The following is a 27,966-nucleotide window of genomic DNA, read 5'->3' as shown; positions in this document are numbered from 1 at the left end:
AAGGAAGTGGTGGAGGGGGAAGCACTGGCCATTGAGGCGGAGGGGTTCCTCACTACTGGTTCCCGGGTTGCACAGGAGATGTTGCGAAGCGTGGCCCTGGATAATGCTAGATCAGCTCAGTGGGCGGTTAGAAGTCAGGTTTATGAGACCAGGGACAAAGAGGGGAGGGCATTAGCTTTGCTATTAAGGCGAGACCGGGAGAGGATATGCATGCACCATACTGGACACACAAGGGGAAATGGTTACAGAAGCCGCTGACATAGAGAAGGAATTCACCACTTTTTATGAAACACTATATGCCCCTCTGCTGGAGCCCATAATGCTGAGTGCAGCTCACTTTATTAATTCGGTGACACTACCCCGCCTCACAACCCAGCAGGCACTTGGGCTAGAGGCTGACGTTACGGCGGAGGAGGAGGTGGTGGCCGCACTACAGGAACTTCAATCAGGCAAAACTCCCAAGTCCCAATGGCTTCCCGGTGGAGACCTGGAAACGGCTAAGGGTACGCAATGGTTGGACCCATGCACCAACTCTTCCTGCAGAGGAAAAAGGAGGGTAATATCTCCCCAGACCTGAGGAAGGCGCGCATAGTGGTTCTACCATAGCACGGGAAAGCACCAGATGAATGTGCCTCATACAAGCTCATATCACTCATTAATGGCTAGACCAAGATCCTAGCGCGGGACCTGGCCAATCGTCTGCTTGGGGTTATAGGCTCACTCATTCACCCAGATCAATATGGATGTATGCCTTTCAAGTCCACTCGGATGAATCTGTGACAGGTTTAGTTTGCCATTGAAAACTCCCCGATGCTGGCCGCTCTAGCGGCCCTTCTTGCGGTCGACTTTGAGAAAGCATTCGACTCAATTGGGCATCCCTCTGGGAGATTATGGGCCGAATGGAATTTGGCGAGAACTTCCTTAAATGGGTCCACTTGCTGTACACCTCCCCCCGAGGCTGTGGTGTGGTTCAATGGGGTATCTTTCAAGAGCTTTGCTCTGGGACGTGGGACACGACAGGGGTGCCCCCTTTACCACTGGCTATTAAGTCATGTGTTGCTCCGGAATGGGTGGGGTTCAAATGGCCTTGTGGGGCGAGAAGTCAGGGTCTCACTTTATGTCAAAGACCTCTTGATCAATACGCGCGACCTTGCGGCCTCTGTTCGAATGGCGACCGAAACCTTGCCAGGGGTTCTGTGGGCTGAGGGTCATCTGGCTTAAGTCAGTGCTCTTCCCACTGCAGTGGGGTGACTGGTCTGTTCCCCACTACTGTCCCTACCTTGTCTCGGCCTCTGGATTTAAATACTTAGGCATTCACATGAGCCTGGGCTCGACAGACTTCATTCGACTCAACCTCAACCCAGTTATTGACAGGTTTGCATCAGACATTGTTCAGTGGCAAGTTCTCCCGTTGACACTAATGGGCAGGGCCGCACTTTTCAAAATGCTCATGCTCCCTCGGTTTCTTTATGTGCTACAGAATGCCCATTGTACGATCCTCACATCACTTTTTGCCAAGATAGAGGGCACCCTACGTAATCAGTTGTGGAGAGGGGGACAGCCACGCATTGCCATAAGAACGCTGCAACGTTTGGTATGGGAGGGAGGCCTGGGGCTTCTGTACCTGCGAAGATACTACTGGGCAGCACAACTCTGTGTGGTCAACGACTGGATGCATGGGGATCCACATCTTCCACACATTGCAATTCAAAGGGGATGGATGGGAGAGTCAAAGTCAAAATAAGTACTCTATGGGAATGGGCCCAAGGGTAGGGACGCCCCCCAAATGAAACTTCACACTCGGCAGGCATGGGCCACCTCATCAATATAAAAGGCTGGGGGGAATAAACCTATGATGGATCAACCTCTGTGGAACAACATACACATACCAGAAATACGCAAGTTAGGTCACTTCAAGAATTGGGAAAGACATGGGATAAATGTTTTAGCGGACCCGGTACAGGAGGGACAACAGGCTCCATTCGAGTCTCTGCAGGCAATACACAGACTCCCCAGATCTGAACATTACCAGTATATACAGTTGAACACGCCGTTCTGTCCCAATTCCCGGCCATGGTGGAAGTTCCCAAGTGTTCACTCATAGAAGCCAATATTTTTCCAGATCATATTGCTGCAAAGGTCATATCCACCTTATACCAGGTATTGACAGTCCCGGCTTAAGGATAATTGGGTAGTGGACATCGGTCCACTGGAGCTGGAAGAATGGGTGCAGGCACTTATGTTCCCAAGGAAGGTAGGAATAGAGGCCAGGCTCAGCCTTATCCAATACAAGGTACTACACCAGGTATACCATTCTAGAACGGCCCTAGCATGGTGAAGTGTCTTAGCAGGTGGTCTAGGATCCTGGGCTCCCAGGTCCCGAGTGATCCCAAACTGGCACTACTCGGTGTATCGGGAGAGACGGGGTTTACCAAATATGAAAAAATGTTGATACCAACCTCAGTGGGGCTAGCTAAAAGGCTTATCGCAACACTATGGGGGGTTCACTGACGTATCCACGTTTAAGCCGAAAATAAGAGAGATGCATGTTCTTAGAGCGGCAAATATACAATGCCAGGGGTTGCCCCCAAAAGTTCCATAAAAGTGTGGGGTGGGTGGGAGGGAGTGAGGCATGAGGTTGAGTTACTCTTGTTGGGCTGTGGAAATAACTTGGTATTCGAATACACCATATTGTGTACAGAAAGCAGTCTTCCACTTGTCTCCTTCCCAAATATGCAGACGATTATAAGCCAATTTGGTAAAATGGACGGCTTAATGCAATTGGTCGAGAAAGACCGAAATAGTGGTACCAGGTCGCAGTTCTTTAACGTGATCTAATTTATCTGGCCGTAGTCAATACAGGGCTAGAGGGGCCTTTCTTTTAGAGTACAAAGAACAGGGGACTGGCTGCGGGAGAAGATGAGAGCCGGATGAAGCAGTTCCGAAGTGCGGCTTCACTGTATTCATTCGAGTACAAGGTCTCTTCTGGTTTGGTTAGGGAATACACCCTTCCAATGGGTATCTGGGCATCGGGAATGAAATCAATAGGGCAGTCATATGACCGATGTGGTAGAGAATTCACCTTAGTAACCAACCACTCACCTGACTCAGGGCCTCATTACATGGTAGGCAGTAACCATGGCGCTAACAGCGCCATGGTTGCCGCCGGTATTTTACCGTGTCCGCCTTGGTGGATGGCAGAATTACCGCCCTACTCCAAGGTGAGCGGAGGCGGTAATTCCCCATTCACCAAGGCTCGTCCCCATTCCCATTTTTGCCCCCATTGGGCATAATGGGAATGGGGAAGGTGCTAATTACGGTACCGCAAATTGCGTTACTGTAATTAGCTCCGAGGTCCCTTTGCGGCACCCTACTTGTTGGGTCCCGCAAAGGGAACTCGTAGTAAGGCGGTAGGGGGTTTTACCGGTACCCTTACCGGTAAACCCCTACCGCCTACCGTGTAATGAGGCCCTCAGTCTGAGGAAATAGACAACCCCAAGAATAATGCGCTAATTCCTTGATCTCCAGCCTTTCTGTTTTCACGTGGAACACTGGAAAGGCAAAGAACAAGCAAATGTTGATTACCTTTCCCCGAGTTCCCTTAGAGGGAGATGGGGAAACCAGCAGCATAGGGGACGGGTATGTGATGAGTCACAAGGCATCATCACTTCTCCCCGGGGGGGGACCTCTTTCCATGGGGATAGGGAGGGCCAGCCGCAACCCAATAGTCGAGAGGACTTCATGGGGAGGGACTCCCCCTCTGGGGAGAAGGACGATCACCTGGGGGATAGCCCATTGAATGTTGTTACTCCCCAACATTCCTTAGCCCTTCCTAATGTCCAGGGCCACTACATTGAAAGCAAACCTATGTATTCTTGTAACATATGGCCTCAAGCCAAAAGTACTAGGTCGAGGAAGAACACAGGAGACCTAAATATCGTAGACTGTGATAAAACTGGTACGAGGTGGCAACCATTAGGATTAAATCAGTAACAAAGAAGGGCTTGTGCAATCCGCATAGGAGTAACTGTATACAATGTATAAAAAGGAACAAAGGACTATTAGATGTGACAAATCTGAGATAGGTTGAATGATGGCTTTTTCGAGAACTGCGGATAGATGCCTGTTGCCAAATAGGAATTAAAGCAGGCTACCAGCAAAGGAACCCATAGGTTCATCTCGCCCTTATATAAATCAGAAGGTACTGCATCTGGTCCCAGAGGTTGGTTACGAGCATGTTAGTTGACTACCTTTTCCACATCCTTCAAAGTTAGCCATAGCGATAAGCAACAGTCCCCGTCCCCATACCTACAGGCCTGTCCCCGATATAGGGATGAGAAATGATCGGACCAGGATTTAGGTGCAACATGGTTTTCCCTATGAGGCTTGCCTCGTTAATATTGAGGGCCTCCCGCAACAAACTGCCAAAATGTCATGGAGCCCCTTGCGGTGACAGCCGTCAATGTCTTCCCATGCATTATTATCCAATTGTGCTTTTCTATGTGCTACAGCCCCTTTAGAGGCGACCCTAGCCTTGACAATGTCTCCCCTAGAGATTTTCATATCTCTCAAGGTCCTTAGTAGATTGTTCTGTCCAGACCTGCATTCCTCATCAAGCCAGCTGACCAGCCTGTTGTGCCTTTGCTTAAACTCATACTGAAAACAATCTGTCATGGCCATCCAGAGGTCCTTGGACCAGATAATAATCTTGTCGGCGGGAATATCTTAGTCAAGAATGGACAAAATTTGACGTAAATTGGGTGCTACAGCTTTACATTGGGCTGCCATAGGTTCAGACCATGCCCATTTAATTCTCAGTTTACAGTGTGAGATTATTGCATATTGACGAGGTTGATGGGGAACAGCCCGTTTAAGGACCAGTTTGAGCGGGAAGTGGTCACTAAAAAGGTCATGCATAACTCGAGTTTCCAGTGTTGGACGTGCATGAGAAAAAAAAAAAAAATTAAAAATTAAAAAAAAACAAAAAAATAAAAAAAATTTAAAAAAAAAAAAAAAAAAAAATCGATGGTTGAAGAGCGATTAGTGTTGATAAATGTCAGTTTACCTGGCACATCTGAGTGAATGCGTCCATTAAATGAGCCCATTTCCTTTTCTACTAACCAAATGCCCAATTGCAGGCCCCCGTTCATCCCTCATCTGCAGGCGCTTGACCCCGTAGGCCTGCTCCTCGCCAGGGCAGACAGTTTTAAATGGCAGGTGAATTCTTAAATAAGGTGTAACCAGCATAGAATAGGAATGAAAGGCAGGTTAGTTATGAACAGTGACAGAAAGCTTTCTTTACACTAGACAAGTAATTACCCCCCACCTGGGCAACCAGTAATAGAAACTTTAGGGAGAAACTTATGTTGTCTTTTACAGCCCGGCCCAGCCCAATATTATTCGATAACATTGTGCTTTCTTTTAAAATGTTCTACCACCCCAACGGTACCTGAGAGTCCACAGAAGAACAGGCTCCAAGCCGAATCTGGGAGCCCTGGACGACTCCAGAGGCTAGAAAATGCTCTACCTCGTCACAGTACCTTTGGTGCCTTGGCACGGGAAGTGCCAGGGTTTCTCGGCTTTCTCTCGCCGTTTCCCTCCAAGGATGGACCCCCTTTGGAAGAAGGAGCCACTGAGATGCTGAATCCAAGAATAAAAAAAATGAACCAAAGTCTTTCGGAATGGCAGCAGTTTGGCTCTTTGCGGTGCTTTCCTTTGGTCGACCATTTCTCCGACCGTGGAAGTCCCGTGAAGAAGAAACTTGCTGTTGTCTCCTTAAAGGCTTGGTGGATGAGGATTTAAGACCCTGCGACCCTCCGATGACTTCTGGCAGCGACTGGAGCACAGGTCACTTTTGCTGTCGGGTTTTGGAATATCGTGGTTTTCCGAGTTTCGGTTCTTCAGCACGGACCTCTGGACAGCTTCTGGCGACCTGGACTTGACCACTGGAGTGGACCTCGGACCCTCACCATGTCTGGACCTTCGGGACAACTTTGATAGCTTCTGGTTTCGGGAAAACACACTAGGGGACCTTCCACTGCACCCAACGACTCGGGTCTCTCTCCAGCGGGAAAAAGTGGTCGATGGTGACTGCAAGGATGTCCTTTCAAATGTCCTTGGCCAGTTTGGAACTCGCAGCTCCGGGTATACAGCAGCACTATGCCAGGGTACCGCCTCTTCTGGGTGGTAGACAGCCACGGCTTCCGACGGTCACGAAATGCACCTCCGGGCCCTGGGAGACACTGATGGACTTCTCTGGCTCAAGATGTCCGGCACTCCTTTTCTGGACTCCGAAGACCCCTTCTCCAGATGGCAGGCACACAGGACTGGCTTCCAGGATACTTTGATGAAGAGTAGCAGCTTTGCACAGTGGTCCCTCGTAAACTCGGGGAGAGGTCTGCTTTGCAGGTCCTCTCTGGATCAGTCCTTGGGAGACACGACAGCTTTCGGATCGTTGAAGAAATGCAGCAGCAGACTGCTCTTCCAGCTGGACTTCAAGGAGCAGCTTCTTCTTGCTAAGCTTCGACTTCAGCTACTGAACAAAATGGTAAGTGAGAGGTCCCCAGATATACACGTGTACCTCATTCACTCTGCCTGAGCCAGGCTCAGTCAACCTATAGTTGAGTAGGGCATTCATGCAGGCAGGCAGCCAGCCAATCAGGCTCACAGGCATTCAGTCTATTCACTCCACCCAGACACCCACAACAGGCTCTAGTCAGTCTGACAGGAGGCAGCCCCAGAGCCATATGTGGTGTTTTCACCCAACAGCTATTCAGGGGGAAGGGACAGAGTTAGGGCTTCCCAGGACTTTGGGAAACAAGGTAAAAGGGAATAGAAACCAAGAGGCCCCAGAGGTCATCTTGCCTTCTGTCAGGAATCCACTGATTTCTATGGCAGGGCCTGGATATTCCAAAATGGAGGTTACTCAGAGCCACTGTCAAGTCAGCATGTAGCTGCAACCAGCCCATACCCTGCTCTGTGGGCAACACACAGGTGCCCAAAAACACACAAAGGATACAAGGGGTACCCCCACCCATGGGTGATGTTCACCAAAAGATAAGCATGAAGAGCTGCACTGCCAGAGGTCCAGGCTGGACCTCAGTGGCAGAAAATATAGAGAAAATACTCAGAAGTGGTAGGACAAGGACAGAGGCCCTTTCCCTCTATAAGGCATTTCCAGCATCACAGACCCCAACAGTGAGAAAGAGCAGAGAAAATATTTCTCGGCTCGGTGGTAACGAGGAAACCACTGGACACCAGAGAAGGGTCTGGAACACCAACAGAGAGAAAGAACTGTGCCAAGCAATACCAATTCTCCTAGTGCAGGGGCAGGACTTGTGTGGAAGGTGCCAGGTGAAGGGAGTCATTCCCCCTGGTCTTGTGGTAAAGTGTATCAAGAAATACCAGGAGAAGGGAAGTGTTCTCTTGGTCCTGGGCTGAGAGTTCTTCTGGGGACACCAGGAGAAGGGAGTAATTACCACTGGCTTTATTGGAAAATGTGTAAATCTAAACCAGGATAAGTTAGCCATTCTCTGGGATGTGAAATTGCATAAAGACTGGGTGAAAACCATAACCCAGGGGGAAGGGAGTCATTCCCCCCTGCATTTTTTTTTAATAGAACATTTGGACAATGTTCAAGAAGCAGGAGAAGGAAGCCATTCTACTGAAGAAGGAATTTTCTGTTAGTTTATCCCTTAGTTGTAGTGTGAGGGTTAGAGTAGGATTTGACACAGGACGGTGGAACTTTGATTTGACAGACATTCTGACAATTCATTTAGTTTTAGTTTGCGGCAGGGAAACCCCTTTTAGAGATAGGGACAGTGAGGTTTGAGAAATAAAAGCTTATAACCAAAAACATGCCACCTTTGTGTCGGTCTCGTTCTTTGACACGCTTGCAAAGAATACAAAAATGAAATTGTCGCGATACCCATGTCACAGAAATGTATTCAGATGGGCAATTTTGCTGGGTCAAAGATGGCTTTAAGTATCGTGGGGCTTCCATCATGAGGGGCACGCCCCATCATTTAGAACACAAAATATTAATGAATCTAGTGAGTATAATAGACTGCTGTACAGGGTGGGTAACCTCAATTCTACAACATTGGGAAAAATAAATGCAAGAAAAACTTTCTATCACGAAGCTTTTGTACTGGTTTGAAATGCTGCCATTCCCACTACATTCCAAATCCATTTCAGAGATCCACAAACCATGTCCTGCACAAGCTGGGGAATTTGGCTTCCCAACTGTTAATAAAATACCATAAGGCGTATGCACTAAGTTCCCTGTACTATGGGATCAATGTAGACACAGCCCTGAACCCAAACTGGACCTCTATCGAGAAAGCAGCCGTTGAGCCAATCCACCTGGACTGCCTTTGAGCATGGATCGCACGCTACTTCTTTCTTCCACATCAATTAGACATGCCATCACAGAGTGGACGAATGGAAACAAGGAGAGTGGGGGACACAGCGGTCACGTTCAATAATCGGTCACTTAACAGGACATCTAGGTAAAAGGCAGCTATTTGCCAAATCAAAGATGTAAAGCAAGGAAATGCCCTAATTGATTGTGGATAGTTAAAATTAAAATACATACTGGGGACCTATAGACTGCCAGGATATCAGACTCACGTCTTTCCTCACCTCCATCAGAACTAACACGAATACTGACATACAGCAACCTTAGCTTGTTCTCCAAGACGCTGCCCTTCTCGGTTTCCACCGTCTACCAACTACTTGCTGCAACCCCTGCCAAGCAACCCAAAAAACACACAGGGGAACAGTACCTGGGAGACTGATGGAAGCTGCTCTAGATCCTTGGTACATAGAACAAAGAATGATCAATCAGTACTAGTCACCATGGAGGATGTGGAAATGCAAAATGCTTCCCTTGAGTATATGAAGGACTTGCTCACAAATGGGAAGAACAACCCTGTGTATATTTTGGAAAGACAAAAAAGTGCAAACAGTCTGGGATGATTTACACCAATAAGTAGACTTGGCTCTGAACCAGGCCCTTGAAATATTGCTCCAATCCTCCAGACCTCAGTTCATCACTAGAAAAATAAAAATGGTGTACAGGGCACTTAGTCACTAAAAAACGAATACAAAAAACTGCACAAGGGTAGCTTCAGATCAAAACACGAAGACTGGTTACAAGGCATGATAGCTCTTTCTGCAAAGCAAAAAATGTCTTAATCCAAGAGGGGTTTGGCTTTCTTTAATCTCTATATTAAGCCTCTATGTGACTTGCTTTCAGAATCTGGTGTCTGTTTTTCAAATTAAACAGATGAGACACAATTGTTAATCCATCTAAAAGGGGATTATGACTGACTCTACTAATCTTACTCTGACTCTACTAATCTTAAACTCCATTTTCAAAACCATAAAGCAGTGGATGAACACTCACCAGATGTGCCTAACAACTCCAAAACTGAGCTCCTGCTCATTGGTCCTCCTCGGGCTGGACACAAGCTAGACATCTGCTATGCAAACGTCTTCATTGAGAACTGCCAAATGCCTACTCTGAAGAAGGTCAAACCCCTACCTAGACTCTGACACACAGGTTATTAACCTAGTAAACTCTACTCAATACCACCTGAAGCTCCTCAGAAAGGTCAAACCATTTGTTTCTGAGATGAATTGTGAAACCCTGGCTAGAGCAACGATTCTTGCCTGAATTCACTTTTGCTACTTAGGGCGCGCGACTGAGTGAAACCTTTGTAAACTCCAAAAAGTCCCAAACTATGCCATCCGCATAATCAAAAACGTAACCCACAGAGAGCACATTACTGAAAAACCTCCATTGGCTCTGTATGAACTGTGAACCAAATTCGGGCCCAGGTCCCTGCCTGTTTCACTGCAAACCTGTACTGCCTCTAGGCACCCCTGCAGTTGTGGTCTGTATCTGTAACCTTACAGTCCCATCTCCTGCACTTATTAGACACTTGTTGTCTGCACTTCTAACAATCGCCACACGTTGGCTGCACTACTTGTTTCCTGATTCCGTTTCCTGCACTTCTCCATCCTCCCACCCCCACCACTTCTCCCCTCCCGGCTCCCCTGCACTTGCGCAATCTGAATGGCACTAGGCTTAGTAAGATTGTTTGTTTGTTTATTTATATAGCGCACCGAACCCTGGGGTATCTGGGCACATAATTGTTGTTTTTGTCTCTCCCTCCGATTCCCCTCGCTTGCCTTGTCGCATCTTGAGTCGCACCTTGGAACACTTGTGTATAGCCCCGTTATAAATGCCATATCATAACTACATAGTTCAATTTAAGATCCTGACCTTGGCACACAAGTGCATCCACGGTAAAGCTCCCATATACCTGAAAGACAAGCTAATAAATTACCAACCACAAATAGTCCTGCGATCAAGCAAAAGACGGCTCATTTGCCCTAAGCCAAATCGTGTCAGAGGAAACTGGAGATCTTTCCCTTTACTAGCAGCTTCTGCCTGGAATGTGTTACCCTTGGCACTACGACTGGAAAATAATCTACTGCCGTTCTGAAAAAAATGTAAACCATGCTGTTCGAATAAATTACCTTTGCCTGCCCCCTTAGGTTGCCCTGTGCTTTATGTTTTGTCTTGTGTGTCTTTGTCGCACCCTGATGCCTGCCGGATTTTTGGCACGTAATGAATACATAAATAATATAAATGAATTAAAATTCACTGAAATATATGAAATATGTGGTTCTAAATGGTCTATAAGTGTCCTGTGAACCTATCCCCTACACCAGCTCCCCTTTTCAATAGAACAAATTTGATATCGCTTAACTAGCCCCACCCCACCTGATTAAGATTTGGTAGTTGGTCTAGATACCCACTTGGGTGGCTGGGCGAGGCACGCAAACTCAATTTATACTTGTTGACTATTTGTCTCTGCGATTACCTAGCCATCATCCAGTCCGGGATGTCGACTGCCTACCTCAAACTAAACCCATCCAAGACTGAATTCATCCTCATCGGTCCGCCCACTAAACAACTTGTCCAACAATGGCTCAATGATATGCACCTAGAAGGATTTGATCCACACCGCTCAGACTCAACGAAATCCTTAAGCTTCACCATTGACAGCAATAGGTCCTTCCAGAAACACATAGCCAAAAAGGCCCAAATAGGTTGGCACACAATCTCTAATTTTCAAAACAATCAAACCCTTCATCACGCCGCAGGACTTCCAGACCATAGTACAGGCCCTTGTGGTCGTGTACAACGATGGGGGAAATGCTCTCCCGCCAGGTCGCCCATCGGCTCACTTGGCTCCCCTAAAAGAAGTCCACCACGCTGCAAAACGTCTTACTATGGGTGCACGGAAATTTGACCGAATTACCCCCATCCTAAGCGAACTACATTGGCTTCCCCTCCAAGGCAAGATACTGTTCAAGACTGCATGTATCATCTACAAAGCAGTCACTAGTACCACACCAGCGTACCTGCCCGCTAATCTCCACATATCTGGTGACACAAGCTCCTCACACAGCAAATCGACCAACCAGCTTGAATCACAACTCGTCCGCAAAGAGAGGACCCGCAAACTATCCTACTGTCTTGCAGCCGCCCTCTGACACTCGATACCGGTGTCATCTCGGAATACCCCCACAATTCTCCAATTTTGCAAATCTTTCAAAACATGGCTCTTTCAACAACAACTGACCAAGGACTAATTCCAATGGACGCACATACCAACTGATGCAAAGACCTCACAGTACTGTGCTAATGTTAAAAGATGCCAGTCCAAATGCCAGCTACCCACAATCTGCTAAACGCTCTGCTGCTCTCGAGTTGGCTCCACCCTTTAAACAATAAAATACAAATATATTCTTGCTTAAAAGGAAAAATGTAATTATATAAAAAAATGCACATTGACATGTCAAAATTAAATGTTTTACAGCGTACTGGAAAAATACCTAAATCGGACACTTGGTGTGAGATCAAAAGTGGAAAAGAGCATTTAATATGCCAAAATTAACCCCACTCGGTGGAAATCTCGGCTGTAACTACATTTCCTATGATGCGTTTGCCTGAAAGGGTAGAGCCTCAGCTGCTCTCAGAGGGATCAGACCCGCCTTCCTTCTGAGCCGTGCCTGAAGATAACCCACGTACACTAATTTGTTGGGGGCGCGCGCGGGGTTCTATTATAGACCGGCCTGTTAGGGCGCAGGGAAGGGAACTACTTTATTCGGTTGAGTTTTCGAGTTTCAAGATGAAAACGTAAAACATTGCACGTTGCCTGCACACAACCTAGGGTACTGTATTAAAACATACTAACCACTAATAGACTGCATTTCAGAAAGCTAGCATGAGCTAAACATTGCACAGAAGACTGTGTGAATAAGTGTCGAAGAGTTAATCATTGAGGTGTGTTGGTTAGCTGCAGTGTGCAAAACCAACTGTCAATTTAAAATACAACATGTAATATAATTGTGATTACCTGCAGCGTTTTCTCCTGCACGTTTTTCTCCTGCACCTTTGTCCTTCCCGGTATAATCCGAATGGTATCTTGTAAACTGTCAAACGTACGCCTTTGGGGGAAATACGTGCAGTAAACTGAGAATCTCTGTCGCCAGTGAAAACGAACTTTGAAAAGGCGTGGCTAAACCACCTCTTTGAATGTATACGTCGCCGCTCTTGCATCCGTGTAGCACGGGACTATAAAGGAGTAAGAGGCCAGTCAAGACGGTATCTTGTACTTTTGTTTAAAGGGCTACAACACACGAAGGCGTGCCAAATTAATACTATTTTATATGAAAGACAATTAAAAGTGGAATAGAAACACACTTTATTACCTTTTTGTACACGAAAGGCAGGGGAAACCAACAATGCGCCATAGCATACTTTCCAAGGTTATACATTTAAAAAAAGAACTGAACTGAAGCAGACTATTGAAAGGGTGTAAAACCTCTCCAATGTAATGCATGCAGCGAAACCAATTTCTCAGATGGCGAAGCCGCCAAACCACATATCTGGGTCCCGCCTTCCCTCCAACCTACCATCCAAAACCGTGACTGCACTATCCTGACTGAATGAAATAAACAATGAAAGAAAATGCCTCTTAAATGCACACCTTTACATTCAATCAGTGTCCCCCTAAGCATGCAGCCTTATGAACCCACCACGTAGTGACGTCACTAGAAATCAGTATTAAGGCGGGGGCAGGGGGTAAAACAGTTGGGGCAGGGGAGGGTGGCACATTACTGGTTGCACAATGGTTACAAAATGTGATGTTCAGGGTAGGTTTAACACAAATGTTTTGCGTCGAGTTAATAATATACATCCTAAAAAGTTAACTTGCGCTCAACAGCGGCAAAAAAATGCAAGACTGCATTCTTTTTTCTCAAGCAAAATAATATCAAAGGGCTCCTGGTGGAAGCAAGGTTAGAGGGCATGCCACGCATTGACCACATTTGTAGTGTCCTACTACAGCTGTTAAATTCCATAGGGTATTTTCTGTTGGTGGTACTGGTTCTACAAAAGTGTGGACAAGAGTGTCCCTTAGATTATTGTTCTTCTTGTAAGCAAAACATGGGACTTTACTGAGTGTTCCTTCTTGTTTGATTAAATGCCAGTTCTTCTTGACCGCTGGAAGCTGCTGTTTTATTTAAAGCAAGTGGTAGAATGAACACATATATCTCCTTGTTTTTAGTACACTACAAATGTGGTCAATGCGTGGCATGCCCTCTAACCTTACAAACAAAAGTCTTTGAGCATAAGAACTTGAAATGGACACTCACGACACATACCAACTGCAACTCAAAAGGAGTCATCTACATCATCAAGTGCCCCTGCGGTCTTTTATATGTTGGCAAAACCATTCGACCCATAAAAATGCGCATTTCTGAACATCGCTCTTGCAACCGAAACAATGTTCCGGACAAACCTCTAGTTTAGCACTTTGGACTCCTAAAACATAAAGATGTGGACCTCCGATGGTTCATTATCCAGAAACTTGAACCTACGATTAGAGGGGGGTGACCGTAATCGAGCTCTTACATAACTTGAGCAGAGGTGGGTGCACAGATTAGATACGGTAAAGACAGGATTAAATATTTCTGTCGAATGGAAATCCTTTTTGTAGGATGTACCTTTTAGCTTACCTCCTAAAATACACTTATTGCAGATAACCCCCTTTTTTTGTGTCTGTAATGTAGACAGAGGTACACGACTATCCACGAGTTTGGGAATTACTACTACTCAAATAGGGGCTGTTTTATTTATTGATGATACCAATCAGATCTATGATACCAACCAGATCATGACTTTGCACTGGGGGAGTCAGGCATACCCTGGAAGCTGTTGTTTTATTTAAAGCAAGTGGTGGACTATGACATTATGCATTACAAGGGGCACTATGACAATATGTATTGAAAGCAAATGTACACATTTATCTCGTTTCCCTGTTTTATTTTATCTTTCGGGATATGTTGTTACACATTTCACTTATCGCCTTTGGCTCAGGAGGCGATACCACCACCTCATTGTTTTGATTCAGTCCTACCCCATTTTATACTCTTCCAGCAGGGAACCACACAACACTGTATTAGGTCTAGGTATTTTTTTCCCTTTTTTCCCCTTTTTTTGATCGTACCGAGGGCCATTCCCCCTCTCATGCAAACAATGTTCGGGTTGCCATGGCAACGCTCATGAATACAGCGCCTTTTTTAATTATACCCAGCAGCATGCACTGCCCTATGACTCCAAATAATATGTGCCTCTTTAGCACGTTTGGTTTTGAGAATTCGGGACTTTCAGCGCTATTAGTTAATCAGTCCCGATTCAAGATGGCGCCTGCTAGACTACCATCGGCGCTTAGCAACGGCGTCCCCTGCCGCAAGCGTGTGTCCTCCAGACTCGTACAGACACTGCAGAGAGAACATCTCTGAGAGCTCTCCCGTCGGCAATAGCGCATAAACTTTGATCACGCACCAGCCGGCTGCCCATTGCTCCCCACTGTGGAGCACGGTCACAGGTAATTAACAGAAAGCTTGTGTCTTAAATAGCTCAGCACTTGTGCCAACCCTTTTGTCAGCAAAGAATCATGACTTCACATTTTTTACCAATTTGTTTAGAATCCGCACCCCGGACTCCATTAGATGATTTTGTTTTCCGAGGCCAATTAGTTGCGTGTGTGAGAAACCCCCTTCTGAACTGGGTAAGCATGTCAACATGGCCCTTTGATTTATTTTCTCTGAGTGCACACCGCACTACATAGATTTCATATTTAGAATGAACACATATATCTCCTTGTTTTTAGTACTATATGTGAAGAGGTAGATGCCATAGCGCGCTGACTCTTGGATGCACAGCCACCATTAATAGGTAAGATCTATCCAGCAAGCATGTGGATCTTATTTTCCACTCTTTCCTCTATTATTGAGCCGCACAATACCAGATGTATTCAATGGGTATTGTCTATTCCTTTACCAGGTTATCTACGCCACCTTCACCTGTGGTGAGACGTCTGTCCCCATAGGTAAGCCATGTCTTTTCTACTTCGAAGTCAGACATTAGTGATTTATGTCACGCCTAAACCCAATAAGTTTTGAGCCTCCCCTTATCAAATTTCTCCATTCCTGTTATAGCTTTCCCTGAACATCCTGACCACACAGTTTTCCCCTTTGTCCTGATGAAGGCCCTAGGAAGAAATGGCCCACCTTGTCTCGTTATAGGGCTGAAACACCTGGTGTAGACGCTTTTGTACCAAAAACACAAACACCGTCATTGTCAATTTTTTGTGGTCTTTAGAAAGTTGTACAATTGATTTGTTTTAGTTAATTTGTTCACTTTGTGCTTGACGCCTGTCGTATACTTGCAGTAGCGACAGTAGTAATTGCATTAATGTTTGTCTAACTATATTACCCTGTGAATACAGGTCTCTGTTTTGCTCTGACCATGCAAATTGTGTTTGCTTATGTGTTTTGTCTTTGATGCGATGTTCATTACGTAAAAATAGAAATTCAAAAATCTTTTCAAATATAAAACTTTTTGAAATTCTCCGAGTGTGATTCTATACACTTGTATTTGCTGTCTTGGGAATGAAAATAGAAGATAGGAGGATACATAGTAAGATTGTTTTGCAACCCATTCATTTTTGTTCTAGTAACTTTTTTCACAAGCAGACATCACTCCCAGCACAGCATCAAATAATGTGTAGTTAGAGGTGGTATGTAGCAGAAGAGACATCACACCCAGCTCAACTTTAAATAATAGCCAGTCAAAGAGAGTCAATTTAGCAGAGGAGGTATCACTCATACCTCAGTTTCAAATGATAGGCAAGGACAGTCTGTTTGACAGATGGAATATCACCTACAGGCGCCGAGAACTGCTGAATGGAGGCAACTGCTCCTTTGGCAACATTTGCAGGAATCTCACGTTGCCCCTTATAGAATTCTTCAGCACACTTTTTTTGAAAATTGGATATAAAGCCAAACAGTTTGTGATAGGTTTTGTAGGGTAACTCATGAAAAAAAACAATAGATACAAGTCACCAACAGTGCACAGGAGCATTTCCTAGCACATTTTTATGATGTCTTTGCCCACAACATATTCCAGTATAAAAACCTTTTCATGCTGGCTGTGCCCCTACATTGCCATGCTGGCTGCACCAATATATGCCGGCATAACATATAAGGATATACTAATGTTTGCTTTGCACATAATGCCAGTAATGATACTATAAGAAAACATGTCCATGCTTGTTCTGCCAATATTTGGCAGTACTCCATGTAAGAACATACTCCTGTCCACTTTACCATTAAAAATCCCATGACACAGTATGAAGACATTTCCAAACTGACTACATCAACATGCCAGTCTAACCATGTGGTAACAATTATGCTTGCTTTATCAAAGATGCCCAATACAAAATGTCATGCCACAGTAAGAAGTGGTTGGAGTAGCTGCCTCAAAATGATAGTCTAGCCATGTTATAACACTTCTATGCTTGCTTTACCATAGATGTTGACCTTGGCCCTAGACACCCAGTGCCTCCCGCACACACAATCAATATGAGTCATGGGATTTTTTACTAGGCATCTATCATAGATGTCCAGTAGAAAAATGCCAGGACTGGGCCCTGGGCCCCCTAGTGACTCATATTCACACAATATGATTGTTTGTGCATGAAAGTTGAGGGGCGACCCAGGGGTCAGGCATGGTATTTCTTATTAGACATCTATCATAGATGCTGCGACGAATCCCAGGGTATCGTTACTGCTTCCATAGGGGTAGCCCCTTCCTGTTAAGGCCAGAGAGGTGAGGCTGCTCCCTAACAGCGGTACACGCCATTTTAGTGCCGTCGTTTCGGCACGGGCCGGCTTGGTGCAACTGCTTCGGCGCGGCGGCCATTTCGGCGCACCTATTTTGGCGCAGAAGCCTTTCCGGTACCGTTGATTTGGCGCGAGCAACATTTCGATGTGGCTGACATTGCAGCCACGTCTAAACACCCTGGTGTCAAACAAAATGGGGGGGACGCCCAAACCAGCCTGTACCGAAACGAAACATCGGCGCCAAAACGCAAATTAGACACGATGGACAGCAAGAGAGACCCGATGAATAATAGCAAGAACGAGAACATGCTGAATGAGTGCATGAGGATCACATGCACAAACTATACACAGAGAGAAGAGGGAAGGGCTTAGGAAGTGTCAAAGACAAACGGGGATGGAGTGACATAGTGAGTGTTCAACAGAAAGTGACAGAGCGTATGTGAGAAAGGGATGAACACAGAGCATGAGATAGATAAATCGAGTAAGGCAATAATAGAGGAAGGTCATGTGAGAGAAGGGAAAAGAAGATGAGATAGAGTGAGAGGGACAATGAAACAGGACGTGAGAGACCAGGCCTAAGAGTAAAACCGACATCAGGAGATAACAAGGGAGTGAGACAACTAGTATGAGATAGCAAGAAAACAAGTGCGATTGAATTAGTGGAGATGGAGTCATAGAGAGCGCGCACACACACACGCACACACACACGCACTCATAAAGGTTGGACGTTGAAACATAGAGCAACATAGTGAGATCCAGAGTCGGATCGAGGCAAACAAAGCTAAGGAGAGGCAGTCAATGAGAAGGAATGACGAAGCAGTAAATGTAGAGACCGTGCAGTATGGAACGACTGGCATACAGACAGCTGCTAAGGACAGTTACAGACACAGTGAGGCCATTGTACACAGAGTCAAGAGTCTCACTTAGAAAAGCACAATCCTACTTGCATGGGGGGAAGGGTGGAGGGGCGGTATTGTTGCTTTTACATTCTGCTACTCCAGGCACTCCCTTGGGCCTCTTGCTTTGCTGAGAAGCAAGACACAGTGCTGGAGGGATTTGTCAAAAATGACGCAGTGTACCACTAGGGGATTTCACAAGTAACTTCCAAGTATAAACTTCAGTCATGGTGCTATTTGGAATTAAGCACCTATCCACTCGAAGGTATTAACTGACTTTTGGGAGCAATGCGGTTTTCTAGTGGCCCTAAGACATCAGTCAGACGTTGTGATTGGTACCGACTGTGCTTTTAAGGGATGCTCATTTACTTGTGTGCCAAAAGACCTGGAGCAAAATTACTTCCTGCTGCATTGTTTATATATATATTATTCGAAGTGTTTCACCACATTTTCGCCTTGCGCCAATACATCCTTCATTTTTTATGTATACTGACAGTTGTGTGCTCATTTCAGTACTCGAATATCAGGATTGCTGTGACTGAGGAATGGGTAGATGTGCTCTGGTAGAGAAAGGAGTCTGCAGGTTGAGAGTGCAATGTAAAAGCTGTGTGTGCTCCCGCCCTGTAATAGCATAGGCGGCTAGCTGTGCATGCGGCCTAGATCGGGGGAAGCACGAGTAGATGGCTAGTATTGTAGTGTAAAAGTTTGCATTGCATTGTATGGTCACAGTTTATAGGCCACAGTAAAGGAGTATCAGGGCTGGTTCCAAGGTAGGCTCGAAGTGCATCAGCCGAGCAATGTGCGGCTTAAGGTTTGAGGTGGCCAGACAGAACTGTGTGGAGCTGCAATACTGGAATTAAGGAACTCTGGTTGCGTCCTACCCAGGCCCCAACTTTGTCTGAGTCACAACCCATGGATTGATATGTTTCCCTGGAAGTAATTAAAAGAAGCACGGGAACTCCTTGGAAGTCCCCTCGCCCCTTCATCTGTGTTAAGAATCATAAAGAAGTGCCATTTCAAGGGCAACATTGCTGTCTACGATGAGGGCACTTACATTCTAGCACAGCATCGGGACACATAACTGTAGCAGCCACGAGGAAATTATAAAGGCTGAAGTGGTGATGCAGGACACGGATCCCGCGGCCCATCACTGCAAAGACCCTGTGAAACCAGCCCTACTGTGACAAGACCACACAGACCAAGAAGAATACAAACCCATGACTACATACTCAACCCGAGAAGATGGATTAATGAGGCTCAAGTCTCGGTATCCAAAAATCACTGCTGATGGATACAAATCTATCAGCAAGAAGAACAACAAACTCTGCAGGACATGGATCGGGACCTGTATGGAAAAATAGGGTACACTTACCCCAGCGTGGAAACGGAACTAAGATTAAACACAACGAGGACGTTACATTTACCAGAGATCATGTTTAGAATCATGAAGTTGAAAGCCACCCGAATGGTACGTGTTCTCCTCGTGTGGATACAGGATACCTCCATTGGGGGCCATGTGAAAGGTATATGTTATCCATTTTTTATATATATTATTCAAAGGCGTTTCATCACATTTTCTCTTTGTGCCAAAACATCCTGGCACCAGAACATCCCAGCAGCAAACTGCCGAAATGGGCATGCCAAAACGGGCTCTGCAGCCAATCGGCAGCACCAAATTGGCTGGTGCCAAAATGGCCGCACCAAATCGTCCTGCTCCGTCCTGACAGTGACCCTGGGTGGTGATACTCAGCGGTGGATCTCATGGTGAGGGAAACCCTCCAGGGATTTGGTGACTACTATATCGGGAGAACGCGATTAGCACACATCTCTGTCCCCTCTTCCCTCTGACTCTACTCAGTCTTCTGTGGTCACCCACACATCTGTGTATTTCTGTAGTGTGGAGGACCCCATCCAGATAGACCATTGTGGGACGAGGAAGAGTGAGGCCTACCCAAATGGAGATTAAACAAATAATGAGACGAAGAAGGAGGCAAAACCCCACCACGGAACCAACATACATGGTACAGTCAACTAGGGCTGGACCCAAAAGTAAAAAGGGAAGGACTATGCATTTCGACAGATCCACCCTGGAGGAACTGAGAGCCGGCTGGAGGCTTGCCACGGAGAACAGGAAAAGCTGTCAGAGCCTCGCCAAACACATGCTGTTATCCGTTCTCCATGATGAAGAATCGGGAGGCCCGGGAGAGACTGGTCGTCAGACCACACAGTCAAACCGAGAAGCACACGCCGAGAGGGACCAGACCCAGGAACGCTGCGAGGACTCTCAGGCAGGTCTAGGAACAGGCTCATTTATTTTTGCTGGCAGGGAATTGGTGGAATGGTTCCAGTCCTCTCCCTGCCGGCTGTTGTACCCTGGTTCTTGTTTAACAGTTCAAATGGGTAAACACACAGAGAAGAAGTGCCATTTAGAGCAAAGACGCCCCCTTTCGCCTCTTTCAGTCCTCCAGTTTGAACCCACAAAAAGAGGAAACAAAGAAAAATACCAAAGGAACGCTTGAGGTTTTTAAAAAAGCCATCAAGGAGGAAGGGAGGGAGAGAAGCAGGCACAGCTACGACTCCACATCCTCATCATCATCATCATCAGATTCTCCCTCTAGCTCCTCTGAAGGGCTCTCTCTTCCATCAGAAAATTTCACAGGAAAATAGCTGTATAAGGAGTCTGTAGCTAACGTCCTGATACAGGCGGCCTGTTATATAGGTTTTCCTGACTCTGAACCTCGGCATGAATCATCCACATACTGCTTCCCAAAGGACGAGCCAAGAGGACAGCGATGCTCCAAGCAATTCAGGAACTGCAGGTGAAAAAGGCCATTAGAAAGGTGCCCATCGAGGAGAATGGGGAGGGGATATATTCCATTGAGTTCCTGGTCACAAAGCCTTCAGGGAAGTTTGGGCTCATAATAGATTTGAAGCAGTTGAACCTCAATGTGACCAACAAACACTTCAAGGTGGAATGATTTCAAAGAATGTTCCCCCTGGTGCAGGAAGAGCACTTCATAGCGAAACAAAGCCATGCCTCTCAACCCCGAAACCAAGGCTGTGATTGATAGCTCTTGATAATCAGTCTATGTTCATACCAAAACACAAACCATGTACCAATCCTAGCGCTTTGCATATCTGTGTAGTGTTTCAGGTAGGATCTGAGACTATATTATATAGTGTGTCTCAGGTATGACTCAACACAAATTCCAGGAAATTATAGTGAGCTTGAGCTTCCCTTGTGTAAAATGACAGTCTTGAATTGTTGCATAAATAAATGATACTTGATAAGAGAATATACAATGTAGTTTAATGTAATCATGATTTTCTCAAAGCATGTGCATGCATCATACAAACAGCTATATCAGCCAACAGGGCGAAACATTAGTCAGTCTGACAACAGTCATTGTGGGTGAAAAAACAAAAAAAGTCTTCTAGGTTAAATGCATACAATTTAAAAAAGGCGCCTATTGTTCAGCTCGCTCAGCCCTACGCATTACGCCCAGTTTCCAAGCAGCAAAGCAAGCATCACTCTATGTTAAAAAGATGAAGCTAGCGGATAACGACTTCCTCTCTATTGTCCCAGACCTCTCCCTGTCCTCATCAACTCTCAGCACAGCAGCAGAGCTCCTGCCGTCCAAATAAATGCTGCTTTGTGCCGCATCCCTAGGTCTGGTTTATATACTTAATCTCGCTGACAAAATGGTGATTTATAAGATAGAACATACCGATCTTTGCTTCAGAAGCCAATCTTGCACATTTGACCCCGGTACAAAGTGAGCGTTTTTGAAGAATGCATTTCCATAGATTTACCTATTCACGTCTTTAGCTCATGCGGTTTGTGAAAAAGTCAGTTAAAACAGAAAGGTCTGAATTTAGCACTCCGCTCGACTCTTAGGAAACAGATTTTCGGGTTACTTCTTCCATTTGTCTAGCAGGCAAACCAAAAAGCAATGTAATAATAAATCATGTTGCTGAAGTCAGTCCTATTTGCTTTCCTGTTTGTTGTGTGTAGCCATATATTGCACTTTCTTTATTTTACAGAAGTTGGCTAATCGACATGGACACGTACATTATAATTAGAGTATCTCGTTTTCGGTTTTTTGTTGTTTCATTTCCCCCCCCCCAACAGGGGTGTTTTTCTAGTTTTTTCAAATCATTTCAGCATCAGTGTTTTCCCATTTGACCCCTTCCAAAAATCACGGATAACTTCTTTCCAGTGTAAACACAGAAGAACAAATTACTAACCCCTGATAATGTTCTTTCAACTGGATGTTCCTCCCACATATGCCTAATCTTTTTTTTTTTTTAAATATATTTTTATTTTATTCAAACCAAACAACAATTATGCCTAATCTTTTATAGCCTCCCAGAGCAGTACCTTGTAAATAAGAATTTATCTTAGATGTATGCTGTGTAAAACAGCTTTTCCAAATCTGGTGTTCTGGCCCGATAGAGAATCTAAGCAATAGTGCTTTGTGAAGGTATGCAACGAAGAGCAGTTGGCAGAACAGAAAATATATTGAAATGGTACCCAAGGGCGCAGAAAGTAGCCACGCCTCTAGTTCAATGTGCCCTTAGACCTTTGGGGACTTGTTTTCCAGCCTAATTGTAGCATTCGGAAAAGCACAGGATTATCCAGCCAGACTGGGTCTCTTTTGTAACTGCCTGTTCCCTCCTATGGCCAGTATAGACTACAGAAAGCTGACAAAACTGTCTTAATTTAGAGAGCCTGTTAATATAAAAGCGTAACGCTCTCTTAGGATCCACTCTGGGGAGTCTTTCCTCCTCTTTAGATGGATGAGGGGGAGGGTAGAAAGTAGGCAAAACAATTTTCTGTGCGAAATGGAATTCTGAAACCACCTTGGGTAGAAACGAGAGTGAACCCTCAACACTACCTTGACTTTAAAAAGACCATAAAAGGTGGTTTAGATGATGAAGCTTGAAGCTCACTAAACCTGCAAGCAGAGGTAATGGCTGACAAAAACACTGTTTTTGAAGAAAGCATCCTGAGTGGACAGGAATGCAAAGGTTCAAAAGGAGTGCCCATCAGGAAACTCAAGTCTAGACTGAGGTCCCAGACCGGAACAATAAAGGGAACCAGTGGGAAGATATCAGTCAACCCTTTCAGAAATTGGATGACAATAGGAACTTAGAAGTAAGATCTCTGTTCCGTTGAATGCTTGAAAATGAACCGTGCAGTGAATGGATCAATTTCCTAATCTCTACACCAGCTGCAAAACCTGTTCAAAAGGCAGTGGTCTAGAGATTTTGTCGCTGGTCTTCTGGCTGAAAGCAACCTCCATCAAGTCCGGTAGGTCCCAATCTCTGTATCTTAACCTCTTCGAAACCGGGCAGGAAGGTTCGGGGTCCTGATTTCTGGGTGAAGAATGCGACCTCCCTCTTGCGAGTGCAGATCCTCTGTTTGGGGAAGACGAATTAGAGGACAGATAGACATTTCCTGAAGTTCCGGGTACCACGTCGTCCTGGCTCAATCCGGGGCAATCAGGATCATGGACTTCCCGAACTTTCTCATCCTCGTGAGAAAATGAGGAATGATGGGGTCTATTGGAAACGCATACAGGAGCGGAAACGCATCTCCCAGAGATACTCTCTGAAGAAATTCCCTGGAGCAGAACAGGTAAAACTTCCTGTTGACATGACGCAAACAGATCCACTGGAGAGGTTCCCCAAAGGACAAAGATCTTTAGGACTTCCTGAGCTAACTCCCACTTGTGGGATACTGTGCTCTGCCTTCTCATAGCATCCGCCACTGTGTTCTCCTCTGCGGCTAGGTGAACGGCAACAGAGAGATTCCTTCTTGTTGTGCCGAAAACCCAGAGCTGCACTGCTTCTCTCCACAGTGGTCGTGACACTACACCTCCTCTCTCATTGAGGGAAGGCATGGCCACTGTCTTGTCCATCATTATCAGGACGTTCTTCCCATGCACAGAGGGTAGAAAGGCCATCAGCGCTAGTTTGATTGCCTTCAGCTCCAAAAGGTTGATGTGTAGTTTGGACTTCGACAAAGACCTGCGTCCGCTGATCGTCAGACTGTTGGTATGTGCCCCCACCTTTGAGAGATGTGTCCGTAACACCATAATCTCCCGCCATGGTGGGCAAAAAGGTTCCCTTTTCAACATGTTCTCCTCACAGGCCCACCACAGAAGATTCTGTGCGACCTTGCTCGGGACCTGAATCAGGTCAGTCATTCTGCCCGAGAACTGTGACCATTGGGATCTGAGAGCCCACTGAAGGGGCCTCAGCCTCAGACAGGCTTCTGGCACCAGAAAAATGCAGGATGTTATGAGGCCTTCAACCTCAGAAAATCAAAGGCCGGTGGACATTGGGCATTCGGAAACTTGCTTACCATCTGCAAAATGTGTAGGGCCCTTACCTCAGGTGGCGAAGCTTTCCTTGAGGAAGAGTCCAGGACGGCTCCAATGAACTGCAGCTTTTGGGAAGGTGTCATGTGGGACTTCTTGAAATTGAGAGAGAAGTCCAGTTTGTGAAGAGGGTGGCAGGTGTTATCTATATGTTGCAGAGCCTGTTCACATGAAGAGGCACTGATTAGCCAATCGTCCAGTTAGGTGTAGATGTGAATCCCTCTCCCTCCTTAGATACACTGCCACCACCACCATCAACTTGGTGAAGACCCTCAAGGCAAAGGTGAACCCAAAAGACAGAACTCGAAAACTGAAAATGAAAACTGCCAATGGCGAATCTCTGGTACTTCCGGCGCTTGTGATTTATTGGCAAAGAAAAAGTTACTTACCAACTGGTAACGTTCTTTCGACTGGATGTTCCTCCAACGTTTTCCACATCCTTGACATGTAATGTCCACAGCTGTGCTACTTTGGATTTTTTTTGGCAGAGGGCGTCCTGCATCGATGGCGTCGGGTCAATGTCCCTCGAAGGCCTCCATGGAGGGTGACGTCATTGGGTGTTGTAAGTAGCACGCACGGCACCCATAGCCCCAGTTCATGTTTTTTCCCTCCACAGCGTGCAACATACCCGTACACAATGCCTGCTTGACTGCACATAGCCTTGAGGGAAAGCAAGCTGCAATGGCATAGGAAATTCTTCAGAGGCGCAGGCAGGGAGGGCGATGAGTAATACGTTGGAGGAACATCCAGTCGAAAGAAGGTTACCAGTTGGTAAGTAACTTGTTCTTCAAATGGATTGAGTCATCCAATGTATTCCACATCTTTGACAGACTCCCAAAGCAGTATCACTGGTTGGAGGAGTGAGAAGATTTTAGAAGTAAGCAATTAGATGGCAGAAAAAAAACTGCTTTACCAAAGGCCACATCTTGACCTTGGAAAGTATCCAGGGAGTAATGCTTGACAAAGGTGTGGATGGAAAACCATGTTGCAGCATCACAAATGTTCTTAATAGGAACTCCCCTTTGCAGGGCTGCGGATGTAGCCACGCCTCTGGTGGAGTGAGCTTGCAAACCCTCAGGAGGGTCTGGCAGAAAGAAACACCTCCATCACGTCATCTGGGAGGTCCCAATCCTATCTCAACCTTTCAGAAACCAAGCGTGAAGGTTGAGAGTCTTGACCTCTGGATGGAGAACCCGACCCCCCTTGCGCGAGAGGAGATCCTCTCTGTGGGGAAGACGGCGTGGAACACAGATGGACATTTCTAGAAGGTCCGGGTACCAGGCTCTCCTGTCCCAATCTGGAGCAATTAGGATCATGTTGGTCCCGAGCTTCGGCAACCTCCTTAGAACCTGAGGAATGACGGGGACCAGAGGAAACACGTACAGAAGTGGGAATGACCAATCCATGACAAACGCATTCCCTAAAGCTCCTCTTGGAGGAAATTCCCTTGAGCAAAATCTCTCGCACCTTCGGTTGGCACCAGTCGCAACCGCGCCACTTGAGGTGTTCCCCAAAGGGCGAAGATCCCTGAAGAACTTCCTTAGCTAACTCCCACTCGCGAGAGACCGTGCTCTGCCTGCTGAGAATGTCCGCCGCCGCATTCTCCTCTCCGGCTAGATGAACCACCGAGAGGGAGATTCCTTGCTGTATTGCCCAGAACCAGAGCTGCATCGCCTCTCTGCACAGCGGGAGTGACCCTACCCCTCTACCCCCTTTTTGTTTAGGCAATGCATGGCCACTGTGTTGTCCGTCATGATCAGGACACTCTTCCCATGCACAGGCGGCAGAAAAGCCTTCAGGGCTAGCCTGATGGCCCTCAGCTCCAAAATATTTATGTGGAGTTTGGACTCCGACGGAGACCAACGACCGCTGATGGACAGCTCGTTGGCGTGAGCTGCCCATCCTGTGAGGGAAGCGTCCGTCATCACCGTCATCTCTGGCCACGGCTGCCCAAAATGCCCCCCCATCAGATTCCCTTCGCTGGCCCACCACAGAAGATCCTGTGAGACTGTGAGCAGAATCTGAAGAGGATCCGACATCTTGCCTGAGGATTGTGACCACTGCGTCTTGAGAGGCCATTGAAGGGATCTCATACTCAGTCTGGCCTCTGGCACCAGGAAAATGCAGGATGCCATGAGGCCGAGCAACCTTATGAATTCGAAAGCCGGAAGACTCTGGGCATGTTGAAATGTGTTGACCATCTATACAATGTGATGAGCCCTCACCTTGGGGGGCGAGCACTTCCCAAAGGATGTGTCCAACACAGCCCCGATGTACTGGAGCTGTTGGGAAGGTGTCAAATGCAACTTCTTGAAATTGAGGGAGAATCCCAGCTTGTGAAGGTGAGCGGCAGGGGAGACTGAGATGATCCAAGGCTTGTTTGGGAGAACGAGCTCGGATCAGCCAGTCGTCCAGTTAGGGGTAGACGTGAACCCCCCCTCTCCTGAGATACGCTGCCACCACCACCATGAGCTTGCTGAAGACCCTTGGGCGGAGGTCAGTCCGAACGGCAGGACCCGAAACTGAAAGTGCGAGTTGCCAGCCGCAAACCTCAGGTACTTTCTGTGCTTTGGATGTATCGGACACATGAAAATAAGCATCCTGTAGGTCCAGAGACACCAACCAATCCTGAAGTCGAAGGGCCTGAAGGACCTGAGAAAGAGTGACCATCTTGAACTTGTCCTTCCGGAGGAACTCGTTCAAGCACCGTAAATCCAAGATGGGTCTCCGTCCTCCGTCCTTCTATGGAATCAAAAAATACGGGGAATACCAGCCCTTGTTTCTCTCTGCCACAGGCACTAGTCCTCTAGCGCCTTTCTCCAGCAGGGTCAAGATCTCCTTCACAAGGGGCGGGTCTGAAATCTTGCAAAGAGAGTTTCCCGGGGGATTGTTGTGAGGCCGAAGAAGGAAGCATAGGCAGTAGTCGTGGGCTATTGTTTCCAGAACCCACGCATCTGAAGTAATGGCTCACTACTCTTGCTGAGACGGTCTGCCCCAACTGACGAACAATGGGACCTGGCCTCATAGCTGTTTTGGAGCGGCTGCGGCAGCGCCTGAAGGCAAAGAGGCAGCTGCCTGAGCTGCTTTGGCACCTCTTCCCTGTCCACCACGGGTAATTTTACAGTGTCCCCTTTGACTGGTCGCTCCTCTCGCTCTACCAAAAGAGGAGTAGTAACAAAAGTAACCCCCTTCCACTGCTGTCCCCTAGGACGAAAAGGCAGAGGTTGACGCACAGTTGCGCCCAAAGACTTAGCAGCTGCTTTGGAGGTCTGCAACCACTCAAGGCTCTCGTCAGCCTTGCTGCCAAACAAATGAGAACCGTCAAAGGGCATTTTGAGAAGACGGGCCTGAGCAAAACCTGACTTGCTCAACCATGCAAATCTGCAAATCACGGTGCTTGCAGCCATGGACCG

General features: G+C 46.5%; 1 protein-coding gene across 4 annotated transcripts in view; it reads right to left on the bottom strand.

The window, feature by feature from the left end:
- TPMT (thiopurine S-methyltransferase) overlaps positions 1–27,966 on the bottom strand; it is a 1,030,391-nt gene that overhangs the window by 869,671 nt on the left and 132,754 nt on the right. For 2 of the 4 annotated variants that reach the window (XM_069613590.1, XM_069613589.1), the window contains one exon: positions 12,438–12,655. The exons of the other annotated variants lie outside the window; for them this stretch is intronic. The gene's annotated coding sequence lies outside the window, so the exon portion shown is untranslated. The remainder of the gene's footprint in view (positions 1–12,437; positions 12,656–27,966) is intronic. 4 annotated transcript variants of the gene reach the window in all.

Source organism: Ambystoma mexicanum, chromosome 5p (genome assembly GCF_040938575.1).
Source record: "Ambystoma mexicanum isolate Mex_15411 chromosome 5p, UKY_AmexF1_1, whole genome shotgun sequence".
Lineage (NCBI taxonomy): Eukaryota > Metazoa > Chordata > Amphibia > Caudata > Ambystomatidae > Ambystoma > Ambystoma mexicanum.
Note: the sequence above shows the minus strand (reverse complement) of the source record. Positions and strands in the feature narration are given on the sequence as shown.